Here is an 8,442-nt window from a genome sequence, read left to right as displayed (position 1 = left end):
TTTTCCAAACCATTGTGCAACTTCCTTCACTTGTGGGCCAACAGCCATCAAACTTATACACAAAAGCTTCACTAAAAAAAATTAAAGAACCTATAACTGCCTCTACATTGTCGTATTTTGCCTTTCTACATAAATGAGATTACCTGAGAAGAAGATTATGTGAGTAAAATAGTACATATGAGAAAGAAGATTAATTACAAATGTATGAGAGGAGTATCTAACTGGCCCAATGAGATTAACATCGACAGAGACAAGAGCAGTGGAAATGAGAGATCGCCAAAAATGACGAATGAAAATATGTCAAATAAAAACCCTTAGTAATTGGCGAGTACATGGGAGAGGGGCTGATAATAAGGGATTTCAAAAATCATATCTAAATTTCACATCTCTAATTTAGGGGGGGTGAAGAAAAAGCTAGACATTTAAAAATCGACGAGATTTAAGGATATCAACAATATCAATTAGATTAGAAAGAATCAATTCCAAATTTGAAACAGAAAATAAAAGTGACCGAATAACTGTAATTTAAACTTATTAATAATGGTGGAGGGCATAAAAGTAAATTAACTTTTGTGAAGAATGGTAGGAGGAAGTGATACGTGGCAATTAAGGGATTCTTTTATTAGGATAGACTAGGTGTGAGACACATATATTACATGGGTTTATTTAAAAAAAATTAAATATAAAATTTTAACAATTTGAAAAGTTTAAATTTATAAGAAAAATAAGAAATTTTTTGATTTATTAAAATTAATGAGACTTTAATGCATTGGATACATTACATATATAAACCATTTTCTAATAAATACATAACATATATATTACCTTATATATTAAATGTGTAATTTTAATTTAATAAAATCAAAAATACAATAAAATGACAAGTGGAAAATAGAAAATTTAAAATTTTTAGAAAATGTCATGTGTCCAAATGAATGAGAAGAGAACATGTGACAAAAAAACTTTCATTTATTATAGTAAGATTTTTCATATTATATAAACACTTCAACGATCATTATTGTAATAAATCTTTATTTATAAATTTGTCTAAATTGTCATATTTGTGTCGTCGAACCTTTTTTTTAAATATTATAACTTTTTTTTTCAAATCATTTATTATTAATAAAGTTGAAATAAATATAAATTAAAAAAACTTGAAAAATAAAGATATATGTGTTTGTTTAAATTAGTAGATGTCTAAAAATGTTAGAAGTCTTTGGTCCACATCTGCGTCAAAAAAGACTAAAAGAGAGCAAGCAAACATTTTTAGGTCTGCAGTATTAAAAAAAAAAAAAAAACAAACAGTCTGTAGAGTTTAATATCTACGCGTGGTCTAAACAGGCACACAGAAGGGACCAAAAAAAACCTTCATACAAAAAACAAACATCGCCTTTATCTCACAGAACACAAATTTCTCTATCAAACACCCAAGCAAAGTCACTTCGCGTTTTGTGGATACATGTGGACCTCCAAAAACATAACATTTATGTTGTCGGTGTACACAATTATGAAATCTAATGCGCATCTTCCTTGTTTTGTGGATATTGACAAATCGTACAGATATTCATGGAGCAAGAATCATGAATAGTCTCTAACGTGCACATGATAAGTTCTATCTTTTTCACGCCAAAATCTAAATTTCAACTCAACAAAATCCAACTAGATTTGATTTCATCAAATGAATCCAAACTTAATAATGCCCATAACTACATTTTTCAAAGATAATGATAGTACTATAAAAGTTAAGAAAACTTGAAACTTTTTTTTACACATAACATGTCATATAAAGTTAGGTTGTTGTTTGTCTATAAAGTTAGTACCTTCTCCCATAATGCCAACTTCACCGTTGCCATTTCTAAGCTAGAAAGCCTGGTTGGTCCATTAACCATTTAAGCCAACTTTAGAGATGGGATTTCAATTGAAATATTTGAGGTTAATATTAACTTTTTAAATATGTACAAAATAAAATGAAATTTTAATCATTTTAACCTCATAAGATTTAAAATAACATATAACAGTAACATGTACAAAATTAGTATACAAAGCAACTGTGACAATATTCGATACCCACCAATGGTTGAAAATTTAGCACACTTTAGTACAAACAATCCATATTCATCCAACAAGATGCCATTGTTATCTTTACTCCAAAAACTGCCAACTATTCACACTTTATAAATAAAGATTCTACCCCAACACTCTTTTTACAAACATCCATTTTGTTCACAAACACATAATTAAATCAATACACGATCACAAACCTTTATGACATTGTACACGAACTTATTGAGCCCATGATAAATTCTTAGCTTCTGACAATAATCAAATGACTTTAGACTAAAGAGTAAGCCAAAACAAGAAAAGAAAAAGAAACTTGCTATAATTTCTGTGGACATGGGCAAAAAGGCAGAAGCACAAGTATAAAGCTTTCGAGTCCCCACTTTGACCAAATGACAGATGCTAACACAATAACCAAAGAAACAGAACAAATTCAAGGACCAACTTGAAACATTCAATGCACCAACTTTATAAAATATCTAAACAAGAATATATATAATTTATTAAGAAACTAAATATCCACACAACAATGAGATCTTTAGGGTAACCCTTGTTTTCTTTTTCATTCATAAATGGCTTCCATTAAACCTCCAGCATGTATACATCCAGATTTCTCACAAAGACCATAGTTAAGTAGTACTTGAAAACCCTAATCTTTTTTTTCTAGTAAAGGACTTGAAAAATTAAAATAAATAGGTGCCATATCCGAAACCCTAATTAACAGACTTGAAGCAGCAAACCAAACCAAAAACTCATATCAAAAGCAAGCATATTAAACTATGGTTCACCCATTGATTCATCAACACAGAAAAAGCAAAAAAGTAAATAGAATGATGTATGGATGCAAAGCAAATGTGAAGAAACACATTTACCCTTTATCCTCCATCATCCATGGTAGCAGATCAACGGTTGTTAGATGTAGGGCATTCTCTGGCGAAGTGTCCATCTTCACCACAGTTGTAGCAGCCGCCGCCGCCACCGCCACCACCTCCGCGACCTCCGCCACCTCCATAACCTCCACCTCCACGTCCTCCACCACCATATCCTCCGCCTCCACCACCGTTCTGAGTACATTCCCTAGCCATGTGTCCACTTTCACCACACTTGAAACAAGCGTTTCCACCACCGCCACCTCCTCCATAACCACCGCCTCCACCATAACCACCGCCTCCTCCACCGTATCCACCACCACCACGTCCTCCACGGCTACCACCGTTGTACCCACCACCACCGCCTCCATAACGATCACCACCGCCGCCTCCATAACGATCACCACCGCCGCCTCCACGGCCTCCACCACCACCACCACCACGGGTACTCCCCTGGACAGGACCTTCATTGGGACCAGTAACATCAGCAGCTTTAGTACGGCCATCAGATCCGTTCTCAATCACGTACTCCACGGTCTCACCGTCACCAAGGCTGCGGAATCCCTCAGTTCTGATGGACGACTGGTGAACAAAAAGCTCCTCGCCGCCATCTTCAGGAGTGATGAACCCAAATCCCTTAGTATCGTTGAACCATTTGACGGTTCCTGATTTCCTAGCGCCGTCAACGTCCATTTTTGAATTGAAGAGAAACTCACAAACCCTAGAAATCGAAAACCCCCAAAATCAAGAGAGCAAACCCTAGTCTCTCTCTAGAAACTTGGGATAAGTTTGTTTCCACGCTCACGCGCGTATATATAGAGTAACAGTTTTTGCGATAGGGGTAAAACTGGAAATACGGAATCCGATTTTATCGATTGCAAAGTTTTTTTTTTTTCGAAAAGATGACCGTGAGGGGAATCTGACCACGACGCCTCTACTTCTCAATGAAATCCAACGGCCAGGATGAATTCATGAAGTGATTTAATATTATTTTTAGGGATAATTACAAAAATAATAAAAATATATTGATAACGGTAAAAAAATCTACAAAATACATGCTTAACGTTTTTTCAATTTTTTGTTCCAAATTGTAACCTTTTTTTTCACTAGTCATGCTTATAAGTCAAAACTCATTACAACGACTGATCATATGAAAGCTTACGTGGGCAATTGAATTATAATATTTTAGTAAATATCTGTATATATAATTCTTTCAAAAGTTTGAGCATTTAAATCAATAAAAATAATTTTTTAATCATAAAATCGCATCGAATTATAAATATCAAAAGTTGCATTATACATAGATGTTTATATGATAATTGATTAATTAATAATGTCAAAAATCTCAAATAAAATTCAAATCATCAAACACTTAAATAAATATGAAATTTAATTATAAAATATACATAAAACATAATTAAATAGAATAATGTGGGCATTATTTGTTGTGTTGTGTTGGATGTGATATTTTTTATAACTCGTTAAGTTTTGTGCTTATAGTTATGGATTAAATGTTTTTCAGGTATATTATTAGTTCATGAGGATGCGAAAGCGTGACTGTACACAAAAATCAGTAGTATTGCGGTTGGAGATTACGCGATACTTTCGTTATAACTCTGATTTATGGATTTCAATTTATGAAAAAATGGTTTTGCTTTGCATGTACCCTTATAAAAATGAATTTTTATGACAGTTTAAAATTGAAAAAAAATTATTCTGAAAATTAGTACTTTACAAGTTGGTATAAGAGTCATTGTTTGAGGGATTTGGATGAATATTCATGTGATTCTAAACTCAAAACTAAAGATCTGAGAATATTTATAAACCTTTTTGAAAAAGAATTAACTTAAAAGAAGAAAAGAAGATGTGATGTGTACAGTCAGTCGGAGCTCAAGTAAGCGATTCCCAAAATATTCATACATGTTTGATATGTTATTGATGTTATAATATGAATTTCATGCTAAAAGTAGGCTAAGAATTTGCGCATGGTTGCATGTTAGAATGTTTGCTTATAAGAGATACTTTTTTGTGCCTGATATGTGAAGTGTTATAGATGCATGATAGCATGTAGGCTAATGATATTCAGGAATTGTGTGTTAGAATGTTGTTTGCTTTTTTCTACATGAAACCTATATTGATATTAATTAACTATTGAGTGAATACGTTAGGTTTCATACCACTTATATTAAATAGTTTTAGAATGCTTGATTTGGCACTATATTGCGGAAGACTCCCTTTCGAGCTACAAATACCACGCTCTCACTAGGTCTGTAGAACAAGTATTCAAAATACTTCTATGGGTAACCAATGAAAATACATCTCTCACTTTTAGGTTCTAGCTTTTCATGAGTTTCTCGTCTAACAAAAGCTTCACAACCCCAAACCTTGATATGTGCTAACAAGGGAACTTTCCTTGTCCACGTCTCGTGAGGTGTTTTGGCAACCTTCTTAGTATGGACAAAATTAAGAATATGGGCATTTGTCTCTAAGACATATCCCCATAAAGAAATATGAAGGGAAGCTCGACTTGTCATAGAACGAACCATGTCTAACAAGGTTCGATTTTTCCTTTCAGCCACACCATTAAATTATGGTGTACTAGGATGAGACATTTGTGAAACTATTCCACATTCCTTGAGATAGTCATGGAACTTGATACCGAGATACTCTCTACCTCTATCAGATCGGAACATCTTTATCTTCCTTCCCAGTTGATTCTCGACCTCGTGTCTAAACTCTTTGAACTTTTCAAAGGTTTTTTTTTATCTATATTTGATTAAGTAGACATAACCATATCTAATATAATCATCTGTCAATGTTACGTAGTATCAATTTGCATCTCTTATTGCAGATCTGAATGGACCACACACATCTGTGTGTATGAGATCCAACAAAATCTCACATATATCACAAGACTCATTGAAAGGTGACTTTGTCATCTTACCCAAAAGACAAGACTCATATTCATCATCTGACCTTAATCAAATGACTCCAACACCCCACCCTTTTGGAGTTGGTCGATGCATTTCTTGTTAATGTATCCAAGATGACAATGCCACAAGCATGCTTTGTCTACACCATTAGATGAATCAATATGGAATACACTATTGCCCAAGCTATCAACACAAAACATAGTTTCATACACACCATTACAAGGTAAAGCTTCAAACATAAAAACATCACTCTTATAAGCTAAAATTGAACCATTCATATCACTAAACGAATATCGAAAACCATGTATAAATAGTGCATGAAAAGAAGTAATGTTTTGTGTCGTTTCTGAAGAATAGCGACAATCAATCAAATCTATCCTAACATTACCACCGAACACAAAACCAGAAGTTCCCAATCTTGGTAACAGGAGAAAACCTCTTATTTCCCATAACCAAGTTTATTCTTTCATGCTCCATCTCCTCACATTCTCTTAACCCCTACAAACCAGAACAAATGTGAAATCCACATCCTGTATCAAGGACCAAAGAACGAGTAAGTTGTGAGTTATTGAATTAAATAGTATATATACTTGTCGACAATATCTTGACCTTACCATCTGTTGGGCGTGTCAAACCCAAAAAATAAAGGGTACAAATGACTACTTAAACACTACTACTATGCACTAATAATGTAGTACAAGGTAAGTAGGGTCGATCCACAAAGACACGGGACAAGTGTTTATACCTTTTTGCGTAAGGTACAAAAATGGTCACATAATGGGGGGAATTTACAAGCAATGATTTAAACTATAAAATAAAGCAATAAGTAAATGATTGATTTAATGAAGTAGATTCAAGATTTGCAAGGACTCCAACTCCATGCAAGACAAATTAGCAATGTGATTCCAAGGATGAAATGATATTTGTTCAATTCTATCTAAATTGGTACATGGAAATGCTAACAAGATCTAGCACCTCCCATTCACCACATTGATTAACCAAAATAAGCTCTTTGATTAATCCTAACCTTACCAATCTAATATAAACAAGCTCTTAGAATTAGGTTGAAAGATTGCATTAAACTTTATATGAATGTTCCCAACAACACTCAATACTCCTCATAAGCTCGGGAGCATAAGAATGTGTGAATGAGATTTACACTAAATTCATTCAATAGAAATGAGTTTAGTGCTTGTTACCTAGTCCAATTTACAAAACAATTACGGATTTTGCAATTAGATAACTTGAATGATCTAACCCTAATTCAAACGGTCAATAAGAATAACAATTAGAATCAAACATGCAATCGAAACAAAATCAAATTCACTAGGTATGAATTAGAATCAAATATCAAATCACATGATTGAAATCACAACTATAAAGTCAAGACATAAAGTTGGAGAAACTAGGGTTATAGACACTCATGGCTAGAACAAGATCACAAATCTAGAAAATGAAATTAAATTTCTTACAAAATGAAATCAAATGCTCCCAAGTGTTAATAAACTTCAAAATCCTCAAGAAAATCGCCTTCTCTACTCCAAAAGTTGCCCCCCTAAGTAAAAAGTCGGTTCCCCCCCCCCCTTAAGAATGGTGAAAAACTGCTTTAAAACTCACGTTTACGTTTACACGGCCCCCGTAAATTAACATTGTCATTTACACGGCCCGCATAAACGCAAAAATATACCGTGCAGAAATCTACGTTTACACGGCCCGCGTAAACGCAAGGATTCCATTTACACGGCCGTGTAAACGTCTGTAAGACCAAAATCCTCATTTCTTTGATATCTTGCTCCTCGGTGCTCCGCAAGTCCTGAAATTTTGTTTGCAACTTTTATTTACCTCCTCCAACAATATCCTACCTCCAAAAGTCCCTGAAATATCAAAAAGTATTTGAATGAAATTGCCTCATGAAAAATCCCGTAAAACATGCAAAATGCATGAGTTTAAGCCTATATGCAATGTACTTTTATGAAATAAAGCTACAAAATGGCCATGAAATGCACCTAACACCATCCTTGATGTATATCAAGTATTTAGGGAAAATTATTTTCCAATGGCCGTTTTTATTGTTGTAGTAGCAAGTAACCTCTTTTGGGTCACTAACATCAAGAATATCTAAAATGGGCTTTGTTTTCGAACCATTGCTAGGCGATATGGCATGGGCCTTGCCCTTCGAGTTTGAATGAACATTAGACTTCCTCTTATTTTCCTCTATTTTGCCTAATGGTAAGGACACGAGTACTTGTAGCAGAAGGGACTTAATTATTTTTCATCCCTGATTCAGCTGTCTGCAACAAGTTGTGGAGTTAGGCCAATATGGTATCTATGTTGTTCAAATGATAAGCCAGGATGAACTGATCATCACAAAATGGCAATGAGTTAAGGACTATGTCAATGGTTAATTCTTCGTCAAAATTCACATTGAGCCTTTCAAGACGCTCCATGTATCTCTGCATTCTCTGCACACGCTTGCATACAGACTTTCCCTCCTTCAACTTGCAGGCCATTAATGCTTTGACGACCTCATACTTTTCTTGACGTGCTCTCTTATGGAACTTTTCCGCAAGATCTAAGCCGAT

General features: G+C 34.2%; 1 pseudogene across 1 annotated transcript; it reads right to left on the bottom strand.

The window, feature by feature from the left end:
• Positions 1–2,595: 2,595 nt before the first annotated feature.
• On the bottom strand, positions 2,596–3,733 carry LOC145092448 (cold shock protein 2 pseudogene; annotated as a pseudogene). Its single transcript, XR_013702550.1, has one exon. The product of XR_013702550.1 is annotated as a cold shock protein 2 pseudogene (transcript).
• Positions 3,734–8,442: the final 4,709 nt, after the last annotated feature.

Source organism: Lactuca serriola, chromosome 3 (assembly GCF_051521515.1).
Source record: "Lactuca serriola cultivar US96UC23 chromosome 3, Lser_US96UC23_V15, whole genome shotgun sequence".
NCBI classification, from domain to species: Eukaryota; Viridiplantae; Streptophyta; class Magnoliopsida; order Asterales; family Asteraceae; genus Lactuca; species Lactuca serriola.
Note: the sequence above shows the minus strand (reverse complement) of the source record. Positions and strands in the feature narration are given on the sequence as shown.